This window comes from Pinus tabuliformis, chromosome 8, assembly GCF_031772625.1.
Source record: "Pinus tabuliformis cultivar Carrire ecotype Pingquan chromosome 8, CPIR1, whole genome shotgun sequence".
Classification (NCBI taxonomy): domain Eukaryota; kingdom Viridiplantae; phylum Streptophyta; class Pinopsida; order Pinales; family Pinaceae; genus Pinus; species Pinus tabuliformis.
The window spans coordinates 1233805941-1233825985 of NC_142294.1; positions in this window are offsets into that span (position 1 = coordinate 1233805941).

Sequence of the window (20045 nt, forward strand, 5' to 3'; positions counted from 1 at the left end):
ATTGATGAGTATGGCCAGTTAAGGTCTTCGCTTCCATGTCAAATTTATAACTAACATTGCCTCCCATTGGCCTTAATTATTGTGGCAAACATCGGATTATTCCATACGGTAAGAGGACCTTAGGTGGGGAATGGAATGCTGACACAGAATGAAAAGGTCTTGTGATTGAACATAAAATCACAAAGGCAGATTATTATTCGTGAGTTCCGGCTGTCAAAGCCTTCTCTTTATGATTAACATTTTCCTGCAATTGGATTCAATTATTGAGGAAAACATCGAATCAGCCTGATAGCATTATCCTCTCTTTCTAGAACACGTCCCATCAATTCAGAGATCTCTCCGACTTTAATGGAAGATCCCATTTTTATTATGCGTGCAAACAGGGTTGGAATGTGAAACGAAACCTACCCGTCAAATTTGACGGCTAAAACCAGTCTACTACTGAATTGAGTGTTTCAACTATGTGGGGCTGGAATATGTTAGTTATTAGGGTTTATTATATAGGGAGCAGAGTATAAATTTAGTAACAGTATTAGCGTTCTAAAGATTTTTTTAGAGAGGATTATCCATAATATTTAAAAGAAATATTTATAAGGTTTTTAGATGTATCCTCAAGTAATTTAATAAATTCGAATTAAAGAACTGCAATTTTATTCTATGTTATTGTTTATTATTGTGAATTATCTATAAATGTTTAACTGCTGAACAGTTTGTTTTTCCCCTATCCATCATCAGAACTAGTTGTTTCATGATCCTAACACCACTGAGACTGTAGCCATCATTGTTGAGGGACGCATTGTTCGTTCTGAATCCTAGTGCCACCAGCAACATTAAGTGGAAGTGTGAAAGATTTTATTAAAAGGTCTTAAACTTATTTGGAGAAATGTTGAAATATTACACTACTTTTTACTTTAAATTTTATTTGGATTAAATTGCATGACAGCATAATATTTTAGAAATTTCTTTGGAAAGTGGAGATTAAATTGCATGACAGCATAATATCTTAAATTTCTTTGGAAAGTGGAAGTTATTTACTTTGTAAAAGAAAAAAAAAATGTTAAAGAGAACTAAAAAGATAATATAAAGGGTTTTGGTTTATTTTCAATTTATGAAAAAAGTGGTTATTATACTTTTTTGTTTTTCATAATTACTAATAAAAATTATGAGTTTTAAGTTATTTAGCTAAAAACTAAACTATGCTCTTCCCCATGGCCTCTAGACAGGGTTGTTTTGTCTTACTCTTATTGCCTTCACTGAAGTCTAGTCAGTGGCCTACTCACGCTATACGAGCTCACATGGAGATATTGAACTTATCCATTGACAAACATGACTGAAATGCCCCAACATTATTTGCCACTACGACTAGATCCAGGTTCGATGTTGGTAGAGCTTGGTAGGTAGGTTATCCACTTCTGGTACCTACTATTCCATGTCCAATGTGAATGCTAGGTTTCTATGCCTCCATCCAAAAAAGAGAATAATCACTATATTTAATCTCCCATTCTGAAAATAAGATAAGAAAGAGATTCTCTCCACTAAATAAAATAAGAGGAGAAAAAACTCAAGTTAGTTCAAACTAGAGAAACAATTGGTAGTTCAACCTAGGTGTTAGTTAGCAGCAATAAATTAGCTTTGACACTTTCAACTTGCCTTGATCTTGCCGAAGTAGTAGAACAAGAGAAATCCATTGAAATAGTATATTGAATATTGTTTTATATGGGTTGGAAGAACCCCAAGTCAAGTAGCTTATAAGGTCATGCCACAAGATCAAAGAAATCAACTTATAGCCAACATGAAGAATGATGCAGCATCATTGTTTGTCATTCATCAAGGATTGGATGATAGCATTATTCCAAGATTTTAGAAACAACCACGTCCAAAGAAGCTTGGGATATTCTAGTGATGACATATAGTAAAAACGGGAGCAATATTGATCAACATCAAGCTAAGCTGCAAAGCATTGCAGTTGTTAATGAAGCATCCATTGTAACAGGGAAGCAAACGATTTTGATATTGTAAAAGCAATTGGAGATGTTATAGAAGAACCAACAAAAGTAGGAGGTATAAAGACAATGAGACTACAATTGACCTAAACACCATAGAGAAATCTATTGAAAAATTGAGGAAGAAAAATGTGACTTTGTGCAAGACATATACTATCCGATGAATATGGTGAAAAAAATGAACATATATGTGCAAGTACATGTCTAATAGATGAAATTGAAGTTGAAAATGATGAAGTCGAAACCACCTTTGTAGTAGCAACAACATGTGAGAAAAACCTAGTAGTGAAAGTTGAATTTGATTATGAGACTCAATTAACATATTTTGAAGAGTGGCATGGAAAGTCAAAGTATGATAAAGATGAAAATGAGTATGTAAAATCTATCATATTTGCAACAAAATATGGAATAAAAAAATAATGGTAATCATCAGAGTCGTTGAAGACCCTATGATAGTAGAAGAAGAGCTGAAAGAAATCAAAGATATTATTTTCTATCTTACAACAGTTGACATAAAAATTCAATTAACAACAGTTAAGGTACAAGTAGATGCAAAAGAAGAATCACATTCAAATGACATTGAAGATGATGAAATATTGAATATGAAGACCAAAGTAAAGCCAAATATAAATAAGAAGGAAATGCATGTAGGATACAAAGTTTGGAGTAAAAGGAAGAAAAACCTATACAACATAGAACTTAAGACAACTTGCACTAGCATGTAAAAGTAAAACAATTTTTTACTTAATCTCAATTATTGTAAGCCAAGTTGAGACTTAAACAAGTAGGCAATAGTGGTCATAATTGTGGGGGAGTGTTGGAATATTTTAATTATTCTTAGTTATTATATAGTTTCTAGTAGCTTTTAGTATAGCCTAAATTTAGGGACAATAGTAGCATTCTAAGTATCTTTTTAGAGGATTCCCCATGATGTTTTGAGGGGATTATGCATAGGTCTTTTGGATCTATTGAATCATGTATCCTCAAACAATTCAATAAGATTTTGAGTTAGAGAGCCACAACTCTATTATATGTTATTGTGAATTATTGGTGAGTGTTTAACTATTGTAGCAGTTCGTTTTTCCTCCTCTTTCCATCATTTGCAATGTGTATCTAATTATTTACTCTTGGAACCAAGTTCTACTATCATGCTCTATTCTTTCTCCCTTTCTATGATTATTTTGTTATTCAATTCCTCAAGGTCGGTGTTTCTATTGGAGAATTTTTCTCTTTGGCTATTTGTTAACTTTGGTTTTCAACCCTTGACCTATTCTCATGATATAATGTTTATTGGAACAACATTGTCTCACCCAACATCACCCATCATCATATGAATTTTGGTGTGATGTTCTTCACTCACCTTGAGGTCCACACTTATTGGAGTCATTATGCTTTATCGTGCTCTATCTCATGCAAGCTTTGGTTTTCCACCACTCAATCTCTTATTACTTGGTGACTTGTCTTCTGTGACGAAGATCCCATGTTTCTCCTCTCTCTTTTGGTCTTCTCAAAGACTCATATTTTCTCATCCATAATGTGGCGCAATGCTCCCCCTCCTTCCAACCTTGAAGAACACTTTGGATATCTTCATTTGAAAAACCAAATTAGAAGTAATCATGCATAATTGGAGTAGAGAATGCATCTTCAAAAAATTTTAGAACAAAATACAGGATTTGGAGATCAATTCATCTTCAAAACTTTGTCAACTTATGAAATTGAAATATTTGATTTAAAAAATGAAAATCAGAGATTGAAACCATGTATTAATTTAGAGATAATCTTCCAAAAATTCGTACATAAATATAGAAAAAGTCACATTCATCCTACCTAAAATGGCTAACTCAAAACAACAATACAAAAATCAATAACAATCTGAAGTAAATAACAATCTGAAATAAATGATACCCTCTAAATTTAAAATTATAATACTTCATACTTTTATATTTATCAAAATATTTTAAAAAATAAATATAAATAATTTCTTAAAAAAATTCATTATTCTTAACTTTTAAATATCTATACAAAATTTTATAAACTTACCATTTAAATTTTATAAATTTTATAAACTTACCATTTAAATTTTATAATATATATTATAATTTTTTTATACTTATTTCTCATTTATTTTTCATAAACCCTTTTCAATAGAAATGTACTCATTTTTCACTTCTTTTCTTAGCTTATTATTGATATATATCTACCCAAAATCCAAACATAGAATATATTCAATTTAAATATGTTATATATTTTCAATGTAAAAAGGTTAATCTACCCAAAATCCAAACATGGAATATCTTCAATTTAAATGTGTTATATATTTTTTCATGGATTAAAAAAAAGTTTGTACCTTGTAAGGTTATGAATATAAATCCACCCAAAATCCAACGCGTGGAATATCTTGAATTTAAATGTGTTATATAAATTTTCACGATTTTTTTTTACATTAGAGGAAGTTTGTACTTTATAACTTTAGCCAGTATGATTAAAAGAGTATACAAATTAATATAATTTGAACACGGAATAAATTGTGAGCCTCAAAACTTTTGAGCGTGTCCATTCTCTTAAGATGCTATGAATACCTTTTATTTATATATATATATATATATATATATATATATATATATAATATGTAATACGATATAACAAATCAAATCAAATGCAATATGATGTAATGTAATATGATGTGATTGCTTTTATGTAAAAAATAATAAATGTAATATGATGCGATTGTTTTTGTGTAAAAAATAATTGATAATTAAATTAAAGTAACGAGAAGAATTCTCTTTATCTATAAAGATTTTATTTACTTTTTAATTATTAAAATTTGTGATTTGTAAGATTCTATTTTGTAAACCATATTATAGTAGTTTAGATAATTTTTAATTTTTTAATTTAGGTTTTTATTTCAGAATATTAAAATAAATTTTCAAAGTATTAAAACAAATAAAATTGTTAAAGTTTTTAAGTAGGCAGATTTTTATAGTTGAATTCACAAAATTAAGAGTCAAAAGTGTTTAGTTAAAACAATGAAATTTCTATTTTACATTAAAATCATTTATAACAAAAATTTCCACAATAAATGACATCATTTGGCTTTTGTTTGCTCTCTATATTATTAAATAACTAATGCATCTACAAATGCTTATAAATATAATATCATAAAATCAAACTAGCGATTGAAAGTAGGTAAAAATGTTTGAAAGAATTAAATGAACAAATAATTAATTATGAAAAGAGGTAAAAATGTTTGAAAGAATTAAATGAACAAATAATTAATTATGAAAAGACATGTTGTCTTAGTGGCATGCCAAAGAGCTATAAAGATTAATAATGGAGAGGACATTGTTTTTTCTTATCAATACATTATATTATTTTGAATATGTTGTTAGTACATGGATAGTTAAGTTTTAGGCATTTTATATTTTTATGAAAGAACAATAGAAAAATATTTACAAATATTGGGAGACTCTAAGTTATTAATATATTACATAGGAAATAAATGTAAAATTGATACTATAATATCATATCCAATTAGAAATCAATTTATGAAGGTTGTTTTAATGTATGAAGCGACTCAAATGCAAGAGTTTAGAGCAAGAACTTAGATTGCATTTTCAAAAACTCTCTACATTGATATAAGAAGTGATAGAATATCATAAATGTGTTTGTTGGATTTTTTTGTAGTTGTTGCAATAGTATTTAAGTCTTAGTAGTAAAACTAAAAAGAGATTTTGTTAAAGATTTCCCATTATAATTTAGGAATATTTTATTTAAATAGTGACATAATAATTTTAGATGCTTTTCTTATATTAAATAGATTATATATGTCAATATTATATATAAATATGAATCTATATATAAAGTGATTTCACACACACACGCGTGCGCGCGCACACACGCACACACACATATAGTAAACCAAAAAAAAATCATAAAATAAGAATGTGATTATTAATTTTTTCAAAAAGTTGAGTAAACTTTGTAAATTATTTTCAAAAGTTACATATTATATATTTTTACTTGTATATTCAACAACTTATGCATTATGCTAAAATAAAAAGAATAAATCTACTCTACTCTTCAGCGAAAACCAAAATTGATTGACGAAAACAATAACCAAAAAATGAAGAATAGCAATCACACATAACACAATATTTCTATGGGGAAAACAACTGCTCAAAACCATGACTATTTATATTGCATTAATCAGAAGATTTGAGAAGAAAATACAATGCTTGTTCAACCCAAGCAATTCATGCACTAGTGCAATCTATCTCTCTACTTCACAAGCCATCATAAGCCAACACTTAGCCAATTTTGTTGCTTGCCAAACCCCTACTTCCTTGCGCAATTCTTGAGATAATTAGCCCATATTTAATTGGGAAATCCACTCTCCATAACTGCACAATCCATCCATAAGCCCTCAACTAATTGAATGCACTATCTATAAAATTCGGAAAATTATACAACTAATTGTATACTGCCCCTGAACTCTAATCTCGACTGGCTCTTCCTCTGAACTGACATGCATGAGTTATTTATGAGTGAATATTCAGTTAACTAATGTGGCACTGTGGATGAACTGGTGCACTTCCCCACCACTAGACCTCCTACTAGTTCTTCCAATAATTAGAACTAGTTTAACTGACTATAACTTAGTTAAATTGAGTTATCTAATTACAACTCAAAAGAACTCAACCTAGGTCCCTAAAATTTAGGGATCACTCTACATGAATCTAGATATAATTCCAACTCAAATTTCCTAAGTCAACTAAATCAATTTAACTTAGTTAAAACTATTACAAGTTGTTATGAGAATATAATTTCAATTTAATTCACAATTTAATTCAAGCACAAACTAAATTGGATTTTCTTGTTGCTATTTTAACACTCCCTCCCAATAGGAAAGGTATTATCTTCTACCACGATCTTGTCTCTGTGAAACTCAAATTTTCATCTTGATAAAGCCTTTGTCAAAATATCTACATCTCACTCTTCTGTGGAATGTACTCCAACAACATAATTCTCCTCCACATACAATCTTGTAGATGATGATACCAGATATCAATGTGCGGGACCGATCATGAAAAAATGGATTTTCATAGAATTTGATACAACTCTAATTGTCATAACAAATCACAATTGGATCCATATACTAACAAAACAAACCAACCAGAATATTCCTCATCTAGATAGCCTCACAAGATGCTTAACTAGCAGAGATAGCCTCACAAGATGCTTGACTAGCAGCCATGTACTCTGCTTCTGCTAAACTAAGTGCAAATGATATCTGTTTCTTGATGTACCAAGAAACATCTGCTGACCCAATACTGAAGATCCATCCTAATGTGCTCTTCTTGTTGGATGGACTCCCTGCCTAATCTGCACCAATGAATCCTTGAAGCTTCACTCCCTCTATCAGTTTGTACCATAAAACATATTGATTAGTACCTTTGAGGTATGTTTGTATGCCTTCCAATACAACTTGGTCGAATTAACCATCGCTTGAATAAGTTGGTTAATTTCATAACGCATGTATGGTCGTGTGTTCACCAAATACATGAGTGAAGCCACAAGCTTCCTATAAAATAGTAGCTTCCACTACTTCACAAGAAGTAGCATCCTACTTCCTCTAGTTACCTGCTAGAGGTGTCTCCATGGGTTTACTACTCTCCATGTGGAAGTTTTTGAGTATCTTGTTGGCTTCCTCATCACCTTGCCATACTTCCATCCCCAGAAAGTAGTGCATGGGCCCCAAGTCCTTAATTTCAAACTTTCTTGCAAGATCCTCTTTGCAAGGCTTGATAAACTTATCATCACCTTTCAAAATCAAAGTGTTATCATATAAAACAATAATCAACAATTTACCTTCAACCATAATATGGTAAAGGTTCACATCTGCTTCACTTTTGGTGAAGCCCAACTCGGTGAAATAGCTATCAATCCTAGTGTACCAAGCATGGGTTTCTTGTGTTGGCTTATACAACGCTCGCTTGAGTCGGAACACATACGACTCTCTATTGAAGATATCCAAACCTCCAGGTTGCTCAATATACACCTCTTCCTCAATCATGTAGTTGAGGAATATTGTCTTTACATCCATTTGATGTATCTTCCATCCCATTTGTGCTGACAATGCTAAAATGGATTTGATTGATGAGTACCTTGCAATAGGAGAAAAAGTCTCATCATAATCAATCTCCTCCACCTGAGAAAAATCTCTGGCCAAAAACCTGGCCTTGTGTTTCTCCACACTACCATCCACTACTTGCTTTACCTTGTAAATCCATATGGAACTCACCATAGGCTTCTCTGCTAGTCTTGGGACCACATCCCAAACACTATTCTTGACAATGGAGTCATACTCCCCAACCATGACATCGACCCAAACTAGTTGCTGCACTGCTTCCTCAAAAAGGATGGCTGAATCTCTACACATCTTCTCATCAGAGCCATGTAGCCAATGTACCTCTCCGGTGACCTCCTTTGCCTGTGATGTGATGTGGATGGTCCAACATTCTCTCTAGAATCATGCAATAACCTGCCAGCCTCTCTCGTGCACTTTCTCCCATCTCTGGAAGACTCTAAAAGAGTGGATCTCTCCACCTCCTGATCCTCTACATGTGGCTACTCCACATCATCTTGAGGTTCCCCCTAAGAAGCTAATAGATCCTCAACCTCATGTAGTTGTAGCTCCCTCTCAAGGGAACATCTCATTGATTTCTCTTCATCGAATTGTACATCTCTACGAACCAATGTCATCCTATTGGTCGACAAGTACACCTGATAATTGTGAGGTGTATCAACGTAGTCCACAAATATCCCCAGCTCTATTTTTGGCTGAAGATTTTTTCGTGCATCTTTGGTTACATGGCAGTAGCCTGATGAACCAAAATTCCTAAAGTGTCCCAAATCTGGTTTCTTCCCTGAAAAATCCTCTTCTGGTGTACTCATCACAATAATTTGATGAGGGCTTCTATTATGAAAATAAACAACTGTCTTGCATGCTTCAATTCACAAGTGTAGTGGTAGTCCTTTATCATGCAACATTGCCTGTGCCACTCCCACAATACTCTTGCTCTTCCTCTCAGCCACCCCATTCTATTGTGGGTTATGAGGTGCTATCAACTCCTGTCAAATGCCTTCTAATGCATAGAAGTTTTTGAATTCATTCGACACATACTCTCCACCATTATCACTCCTAAGAGATTTAACCTTCCTTCCAGTATCTTTCTCGACTAGTGCTTTAAATTCAAAATTGAAAAAATCTGATCTTTCTTCTACATGAAGAAGATCCAACACTTATGATAAAAGTCACCAACAAGTTGAGAATGGTATACACACGTCTTAGTGAACTCAATCTAGGATCATCTGTGCTCGACTGTCTTTTTCATGAAAGGAATCCTTGGTGTAATTTCCATATGTACACCATTTTCATGTGTCTACCTGCTCAAGTGTACCCTTAGGAAGAACGGTAGAAATTTGCTGCATGATCTTCAAAGCACCATGGTGCAAGTGACCCAACTTCCTGTGCCACAACTCACTGATGTCTCAAATCTACACCTTCTTTGCTTTTGTGCTCAAGGCAACAAAATATTATACTTCCAACTTGTAGACATTCTTCACTTGTCCCATGGCTATGTTACGAAGGAACACCTTTCCCTTACTAAAGATCATATCATGGACTATATCCTCCAACATGGAAAAAAATACCAAGTTCTTCTTCAAACCAGGAACATACATGAGTGGAGAACCTGACTCCCTCTGAAAGGTAACTTTACCGATCCCGGTCATGCTATACCTCCCATCATCACCCATCTCGATATGCATATGGAGATCCTTCTCCTCCAAGTTACTGAAGAGTTCTCTGTTACCAGTCATGTGGAAACAAGCTCCATTATCTAGGTACCACAAACTACCCATCATCAATGACACCATACAAGCGATGAGGGTAAAGTCCTATTCGAATTATGAAGCAAGAGCCTCACCTACTGCTCCTCCTGATGGATTCTTACTGACTTTCTTGAGTGGAAACTTTGTGGCAAAATGTCCCAACTTGTGACAATGAAAGCACTTGAATTTCCACATGTCCTTGTTCTTGCTCCCTTAATAAGAATATGATTTGGAATGGGATGACTTCCCCTTCCCTTTCTTTGCCTTACCCACTAAGGCACAATTCTTGTTCTCATCATGCTTTGAAGAGGATCCGTCTCTGTTGTTCCTCCAAATCTCTTCCTGTACCAAATCAAACCACAACCACTCCCAATATGGTAGTTTCTCCCTCCCATTAACTAAGTCCTGGTAACTATGCTAGATCTTGGGAATTCCTAAAAAACCCAGGCTCACCATATCATCTTCGGAAATAGAAATCCTCACACTTCCAAACTCATACTGACAATGGGTGAACTTGGTCAAGTACTTCGGAATTGATTCGCCCTTCTCCATCTTGATATTTTTGAGTTGTTCCTTCAGTGCCAACTTCCTATGTTCACTCCTATTTTGAAATAGGTCCGTCAATGTTTTCCACATTTCATATGGAGTGTCCTTATCGTGGAGACTTGAGGAAATGTGATATGGAACTCCTTCCAGGATAATCTTTCTCATTTTTTCCACACACTTTCTCCATTCAACAATATCTTTAGCATCAGATGCTGGAGGATTAGGAATGTCATGATCTATGAATTCCTTGAGGCTATTGTCTTCCAACACTACCTCCATCATGTGCTTCCAATATATGTAATTTGAGCTGCTCTCTAAGGTATACTCAAGCCTTAAACTGTAGAAATCCATATTGTGGATTCTGAATTATGAACTACATATCCGATTTCACCTGCACAAAAAACTCAGATTCTCCTCTTCTATATTGTATTCGGCTCAAATACCATGTAGATATTTACTTGTAGATTCAACAACTTATGTGAGATGCTAAAACTTAAGACAAGAATCTACTCTACTCTTTAGCAGAAACCAAAATTGATCGATGAAAACAATAAGCAGAAAAAGAAGAATATCAATCGCACATAATACAATATTTCTATGGGGGAAGTAACTGCTAAAAACCTTGACTATCTATATTGTCTTAACCAGAATATCTGAGAAGAAAATATAATTCTTATTCAACTCGAACAATTCCTGCCCTAGTACAATCTATCTCTTTGCTTCACAAGCTAGCTCAAGCCAACACTTAGCCAATTCTGCTTCCTGCCAAACACCAACTTCCTTGTGCAATTCCTGAGAGAATTAACCCATATTTAATTGGGAAATCCACTCTCCATAATTGCGCAAATCATCCATAGGCCCTCAACTGTTTGCATGCACTATATGTAAAATTCAGAAAATTATACAACTGATAATACACTATCCACAAACTCTAATCTCAACAGGAGCTTCCTATGAACTGACATGTATGAGATATTTATGAGTGAATATTTAGTTAATTGGTGTGGCACTGAGGATTCAATGGCGCACTTCCCCACTACTAGACCTCCTACTAGTTCCTCCAATCGTTATAGCTAGTTTAACTAAATATAACTCAGTTAGACTGAGTTATCTAATTATAACTGCTATGAGGTAAAATGCACGGTGTATGGAGAATGAAAACTACCCTCAAAGGCCTTCATGGGACCTTCAACAGACTGTAAGATTATCTGCAGAAGCTACCAAGTTATACACATGTTCATCTATCAAACATCAATTGACAAGGTATGGAAAGAGGATCACCTCAAGTCTCCTTCTAGATTTGTTTGGAGATCTCAATGCAGCCAAGAAGAACTCCTTCAAAGCTGGCTCCAAGACAATTCCTACACAAAGGAAAGGCAAACACAATCACAACATACAATCTTGAAAACTAATATAAGAATGCACAATGAACATATATTTGTATATAGCTTAACTACTCATCTAAACAAGTATCGAAATGAACAACTCAATGAACAATGTTACCGACACTATGGAGTAGGGAACACAACTGTAGTTCTGTATTAATAACTGAAGAGTGATTACAACCACCCATTGTATCAGTCTTCCTTTGCCCCTTCTACTTCACTCTCTCTCTTTCTCTTTCAGCTCACTTCTTCAAGTATATGACAGTTCACAACAACTTAGTAGGCTATTCTTTGAAATGCTCTAACCACTTTCAAAATGGCCCTCTCACTGCTTATGTAGCAATAAAGTTAGGGTTGCCAAGCTCTTCATAGAGTTCACGAAAAAGCAATGAACCTGCCCTATTTTCCAGCTCTTTCCCATTTGCCTTCCTTTTCAGATTGCAATTTCCCCAAATAGTTTGATTTTTTGGAATTTCCTCACTTTTCTTGAGCAAATTTAGGGATAAATATCTAGATATTTGTGAGCAGATTCGTTGGTTTGACCCATTGAACTTCCCTTAGTTTCACTAATGCTGCCCCTGGTCTAACAACTTGAGTTAGCAGGGTCACTAATGCACCCTTAGGCTTGGTAACAAGCTTTACAAAGCAGGTTTACAGTGTGCAACCAGCGTTAGTGTAGAGTCAAGGCCTATAATTGTGGTCTTTGCTTCAGTCATGCTGTCTTTCACCTCTGAGTTGATGAGGAGGTCATTCTGTTGTATAACAGATGCCCCCTAAAGTATGAGATCAGAGGCAGAGACGATGGCTGAAATACTTTACTAAAACTGTAATTTTCTATCAAAAATTTATATAGAGAGAGAAGCTTTGGGCGGTAAGGAAAACTTGATACAACACATATATATGAAACTGCTAAAATCATGTCCTCAGTCAAGCATTCCCATGCTCAGTAGCTATTTCAGAGTAATCTTCTCTGAAGAGATATAACAAGGCTGGCCACCGATAAGCACAAAGCGGATCCAGTGTCATAATGGAATCATCCTGAAACAGCTGTCTCCAAAAAAAGTATCCACAGCTTGGGAAAGGAAACAAGGCTGAATGATGCAAGCCTCTACCCAAGGTCTTGATTTCCACTTCATCGAACATCATAGATTGATACATGTGAAAAATATGTGTTGATGGCGAACATGCACGAAATCATCTGATTACCAGTCAATAATCGAGACAGTTAATAGATGCGAGGAAGGCCACCGATAATGCTGATGGTCTCTAAGATGCACAGTAAAAACTAGCGAGTGTGAAAGATTTCTTTATCGTCGAACACCCATAGAATTGCTTAACCAGGAGTCAATAATGAGAACCCCTGATCAAACACAAGGTAACCTGCCACTAATGTCTGCAAGTACCAAGGCACTAAATGTGTTTCTGGGTTATCTTCCTAGATAGAGTGTTGAAGTCGATAGGACGAAACATGTCAAAAGGTAGGCAATAATGTGTCCTACATTAATCTACACGAAACAGGACAAGAATGATTTTGTTTTTTGAGGAATCTTTTTAGCATTTGGGTCTAACCAACAGAGGGCATTATGAAAGGATATGTTTGATCGGTTGATGGAGGAAATAAATGGGTAACCCTTAAACAAGAGAAGGCATTGCAATGGTTTTAAACAGACAACACTTGACTCACGAACACTATAGAGTGTTAGGGTACAGAGACGCAATTACATCAGGGTATATAGGCTAAAACTCATAGAATTGTAGGGTTCATATTGAGAGGCCATCAAAAAGGAAGTTTTTTCTGAGGGAGTGCCATGTTCAAGGGAATGACTGCTGCCAAACCAAGCTTTCAAATACGGAATACAGTTGTATTGTCCACTTTCCCCATCTGATTAATTTTATGAGTCCAGATGGGTAAACTCATCGGCCCTTTCATGTTTAAAGAGTCTAAAAAGGACTGCAAAAATAGCGACTATTTTCCCTGTCTGATTAGCTTAATGAGTCCAGATAGGAAGACTCGTCGATTTTTTCATGTTTTAAGAGTCTAAAAAGTACTGTAAAAAGAACAGCTCCATATCTTGTCTGTGTAATTTAAAGAGTCCAGATTAGACAACTCAGTGGTACTTTCATATTTAGAGAGTCTGAAAAGATCATAAAGAGAGACTCCATGGTGGTCCCTTTGTCATAGTTATTAATCGGGTGTGACAAAAGGTTAATAGTATACCCATATCGATTAGTTTTCTATTAGTTAATCTATTGAACCTGGATAAAGAGAAACCTAGTTTCAATAGATGTCAACCTCATTTTGTTGTGAGTACGAGCCGATAGACTAAACTCATTTTTTCATCGTGAATTCTTAATGAGTCACGTGATGACAAACTCAATACCTTCATCAAATTTTTAATCAGTCAGATGAAGAAAGCTCAGGGTATCTTTTTTGAGTTTAGTGAGCGAGAAAAAGAGGGAAAAGAATGGCTCATGCCTTCTTGATAGTTTTACGAACTCGAAGGAGGGGAAAACTCAAAGATTTTTCGATTTAAGAGTGAGAAATTGTCCCAAAAAAGAAAGTGCTCTTGTTGCTGCCATATATTTTTAACGAGCCCGGTAACAAAAACTCAGGAATTTTCAGTTTAACGAGTGAGAAAAGTACCTAAAATAATGCTCGAGTTATTTTTATCAATTTTAACAATCCTAAAGCCAAAACTCGAGATTTTTTCAGTTTAAAGAGCAAGAAAAAAGCGCCTAAAATAAATGCTCCCTTGGTCTTTTTCAGTTTAATGAGATGGAAAAATATCAAAAAAGAGTTGCTCAGAGCATCATTGTATAGATTTAATGACTGCAACGATGAAAACTTGGAGATGTTTCTTATTTTTTAAAGAGCGATAAAATATCATGAAAAAGTGCTCTGACCATCGTCGCAAATATTTAACGAGCTTAATGATGAACACTCGGAGATGTTTATATTTTTTAAAGAGCAATAAAATATCTCTAAAAGTGCTCTATTCTTCATTGTAGTAGTTTAACTAGCCCAAAGAAGTAGACTCGAGGTTTTTCAGATTAACGAGCAAGAAAAATACCATAAAAAGAATGCTCGATCTTCTTCATGGTAGTTTAATGAGCCTGGAGAAGGAGAATCAAGGATTTTTCTGTCAAATATTTATAGAAAGAGAAGCTTCGGGCGGTAAGGAAAACTTGATACAACACATATATATAAAACTGCTAAAATCATGTCCTGAGTCGAGCATTCCCATGCTCAGTAGCTATGTTAGAGTAATCTTCTCTGAAGAGATAGAACAAGGCTGGCTGCCGATAAGCACAAAGCGGATCTAGTGTCATAATGGAATCATCCTGAAACAGCTGTCTCCAAAAAAAATATCCGCAGCTTGGGAGAGGAAACAAGGTTGAATGATGCAAGCCTCTACCCAAGGTCTTGATTTCCGCTTCACCGAACATCATAGATCGATACATGTGAAAAATATGTGTTGATGTCAAACATGCACGAAATCATCTGATTACCAGTCAATAATCGAGACAGTTAACAGATGCGAGGAAGGCCACCGATAATGGTGATGGTCTCCAAGATGCACAGTAAAAACTAGCGAGTGTGAAAGATTTCTTTGTTGTTGAACACTCATAGAATTGCTTAACCAGGAGTCAATAATGAGAACCCCTGATCAAACACAAGGTAACCTGCCACTAATGTCTGCAAGTACCAAGGCACTAAATGTGTTTTTGGGTTATCTTCTTAGATAGAGTTTTGAAGTTGATAGGAAGAAACATGTCAAAAGGTAGGCAATAATGCGTCCTACATTAATCGACACGAAACGGGACAAGAATGATTTTGTTTTTTGAGGAATATTTTGAGCATTTGGGTCTAAACAACGGATGGCATGATGAAAGGATATGTTTGATCGGTTGATGGAGGAAATAGATGGGTAACCCTTGAACAAGAGAAGGCATGGCAATGGTCTTAACCAGACAAAACTTTACTCATGAACACTATAGAGTGTTAGGGTACAGAGACGCAATTACATCAGGGTATATAGGCTAAAACTCATAGAACTGTAGGGTTCATATTGAGAGGCCATCAAAAAGGAAGGTTTTTCTGAGGGAGTGCCATTTTCAAGGGAATGACTACTGCCAAACCACACTTTCAAATACGGAATACAGTTGCATTGTCCACTTTCCCCATCTGATTAATTTTATGAGTCCAGATGGGTAAACTCATCTATATTTTCATGTTTAAAGAGTGTGAAAAGGACTGCAAAAAGAGTGACCCTTTTCCCTGTCCGATTAGTTTAATGAGTCCAGATAGGAAAACTCATCGATTTTTTATGTTTTAAGAGTCTGAAAAGTACTGTAAAAAGAAAAGCTCCATATCTTGTCTGTGTAATTTAAATAGTCCAGATTAGACAACTCAGTGGTCTTTTCATATTTAGAGAGTCTGAAAGGATCGTAAAGAGAGACTCCATGGTGGCCCCTTTGTCATAGTTATTAATCGAGTGTGACAAAAGGTTAATAGTATACCCAGATCGATTAGTTTTCTCTTAGTTAATCTATTGAACCTGGATAAAGAGAAACCTAGTTTCAATAGATGTCAACCTCATTTTGTTGTGAGTATGAGGCGATAGACTAAACTCGTTTTTCATCGTGAATTTTTAATGAGTCACACGACGACAAACTCAATACCTTCATAAAAAAATTTAATGAGTCAAATGAAGAAAGCTCAAGGTATCTTTTTTGAGTTTAGTGAGCAAGAAAAAGAGCGAAAAGAATGGCTCATCCCTTCTTGATAGTTTTACGAACTCGAAGGAGGGGAAACCTAGAGGATTTTTCAATTTATGAGTGAGAAATTGCCCAAAAAAGAAAGTTCTCTTGCTACTACCGTATATTTTTAACGATCCTGGTAACAAAAACTCGGGAATTTTCAGTTTAACGAGTGAGAAAAGTACCTAAAATAATGCTTGAGTTATTTTTACCAATTTTAACAAGCCTAAAGCCAAAGCTCGAGATTTTTTCAGTTTAAAGAGCGAGAAAAAAGCACCTAAAATAAATGCTCCCTTGGTCTTTTTCAGTTTAATGAGATGGAAAAATATCAAAAAAGAGTTGCTCAGAGCATCATTGTATAGATTTAATGACCGCAACGATGAAAACTTGGAGATGTTTCTTATTTTTTAAAGAGCAATAAAATATCATGAAAAAGTGCTCTGACCATCGTCGCAAAGATTTAACGAACTTAATGACGAACACTCGGAGATGTTTATATTTTTTAAAGAGCAATAAAATGTATCTAAAATTGCTCTATTCTTCGTTGTAGTAGTTTAATGAGCCCAAAGAAGTAGAATCGAGGTTTTTCAGATTAACGAGCAAGAAAAATACCATAAAAGGAATGCTCGATATTCTTCATGGTATTTTAATGAGCCTGGAGAAGGAGACTCAAGGATTTTTCGGATTAACATGCAAGAAAAATACCATAAAAAGAATGCTCGATCTTTCTTGATCTTATGCTTGACAATAGGAGGGTCTATGCCTTGCATTTCCTCATATTACCAAGGGGAAACATCGCGGGATCCCTAAATGGGTAGGTGAAGCTCACAATTTCCTTAGGATTGTGATTGCCTCCAACCTATATGTTTTCCACGATGTCTGTCATGACAAAAATAACGATGAGCGATGTTTTTGAAACATTGCCCATGTTTCCTTTCGCCTCCAAAGTCTGGAGGATCGTATAGGGTGAGGAAACGATTTTTGGTATGTCAAGGGACAGGATTTGAAGGGGCCTCATGTCCGAATCAGATGTCAAAACATGATGGTGCAAATCCTTCCAAGGTCGCTCTTCTAACCTCGTGATCTCTCTAATAGCTTCTTCCTTAGGTAGGACTTGATTGAGTGGATCGAAAGAAGGAGCCGTTATGGGAGGGGCAGTGTTACCATTGGCTAAAACCAAAGTGACTAGAGATTCAGATGCAAATTGAATGGCTTCGTAGGCCAATTCAGCTGGTGAAAATGACATTTTTTCTCTTTATGTGTCAATGTCTAAAGGCGTCGGTAGCATCCATGGATTGTTCTGTTCATGAGGAAGAGATGAAAGCATATTGACCGTTTGTGAAAGCTTCGGCGGCTGAAGAGGGAATCAACCCATGAGGGAAGAAGCCTTCAGTATACCGTTACCTAAACTGACATACGAGTTAGTTCCACCTCCTACTAGGGGTACAGTGCCACTTGGTAATGGTGAATAATCAGGGGTGCAGAAAGGTAGCTGATTTACTGTAACTACCTTTCCATCTAATAAGAATTGAATGACGCAAAAGACAGTAGATATGACAGCCATCATGGCATATGTCCAACTGCAACCCAACAAGAGATTATAGTCGAGTTTTTTGTCTATGACTTCTATGTCCACCATTACGGTTTTCCCACACAAAGTGATGGGGAAACTGGCTAGGTATCCTTTTGGGATAAAGGTGTGGCCATCGAAAGATTTAAGGGATTTTGACAGTGGGGATAGGGTTGGGGAACCCACGGAGAGCCAACATGAAGTCGACATGACGCAGGTCAAAGAACATTCGTCGATGACAGTTATGTGTATAATTTTACCTTTCGAAGTGACATGCACATGGAATGCAAGCTAGTGAGAAAGGGGAGGTTTACACTTGTCCATGTTGAAAATAGCAAGCATGGAATCCATTGTGCCAATACCTCCAATAGCCGAAAGAAAAGCTTTCCATTGCGTTGGGCATGTTTGTAATACTTCAAGCACCGACATAGCCGACGACGCTTGCGCCAAATCCTCTACGATGTTGTAGTGTTGGGCAGCACGTGCAGATGTATTGAGCATTGTGAGTCGAAGTGCCCCTTTTGAGGGTCGAATTACAAGGTCCTCAAATGGCTTTCCGATATGAAAATCGTTAGGCGATGGTGGGTTTTGACCTGAGGATGGTCCTGCTGCAGGTGCGATAGGAGCTCCATAGGATTTGGCTCTTGTGGCGAGCTCTACCATTTCAAATGTGAAAATGGTAGAAGATCTTTCACCAGCTGAAGCATGTTGTGGACCATCATTGCCCCCTTGCGGGGGTTGAAGTTGTTTTGTAATAAGATTTTGTTTTTGTTGATTGGGAAAAGGATTTCTAAGGATAGCGGGGGCCTTACTAGAATTCCTCTTGGCAAGGTATTCTGTGCATTCTTGAAGCCGCGGACATCGCCAAGTCGTGTGGTCTTCAGCATAGTGTTTGCATGGATATCTGGTGGTTTTATCCTTTTCCTCGTCAGTAGGCGCAGCGACCTTCTATTTTGGGTTGGGCTACTTTGGTGACTTCTCTTCAGAAGGAGCGTCTTTTTCTTGTTCTTCTTGTTATTGCCACTGGATTTTTGTGTAGACTACACAGAGTTTATCACAGTGGCAGGTAGAGTAGTCATATTGGTATAGGGGTCCACTGCCAGCTTGGCAATGGAATCACTTAGTTGTTTTACAGCGACCCTAGAGGTTGTGCCAGCAATGTTGTCGGCGTGCACTCTAGGGTGCTCAGTGGTGGAAGCATTGGGGTTACCAGGAGCATTGGGGATTATGTCATAAAGAGTGCCAGATTGTGAATATATTAGATCTAAGCGCTGGGCATGACGTATGGATTGGTCTTCTATGACCGCACCACATAGAGCGACATATCTAACAATTTGTGGGAGTAGGAACTTACAGAACCAGTTCGTTAAGAGAAAATCTGGGATGGGAACTTTGACTAACATCCACTTACGTCTCCATTCATGGATATGATCGGAGATGTGGGTGGCGGTATCCTGACGAAATGAAGTGAGGAGCTCTGTCCCAGTCTCATAGTGGATAGGTAGCTGGAAATGCTTTAGGAATTCCATTGCTAAAGTATCAAAGGTGTTTACTAATGCGCGTGGTAACTCAATATACCATTTCACTTTGTTGCCAATGAGGGTGTGGGGAAAAATATGTAACCAGACACTATCATCCACCATAGAGTTTGAAACACACCGGAGATGGTAGGTAGTGATATGGGTGCTCAGATCGTCCCCTTGTTTTCCATCAAACTTTGGGATATCCGTTGGTATTTTATGCGAGATCGACGGCGATTGTAAGTTGTGAAAGATGGGGTCATTTGTCAACTTGTATAAGTCGGGGATATCCAACATTTCCAAAAACGGCAGAGAGTTAGGTGCCCCCGACTCGGACCATGGTGATGATGGATGACTTGAGGAGCTT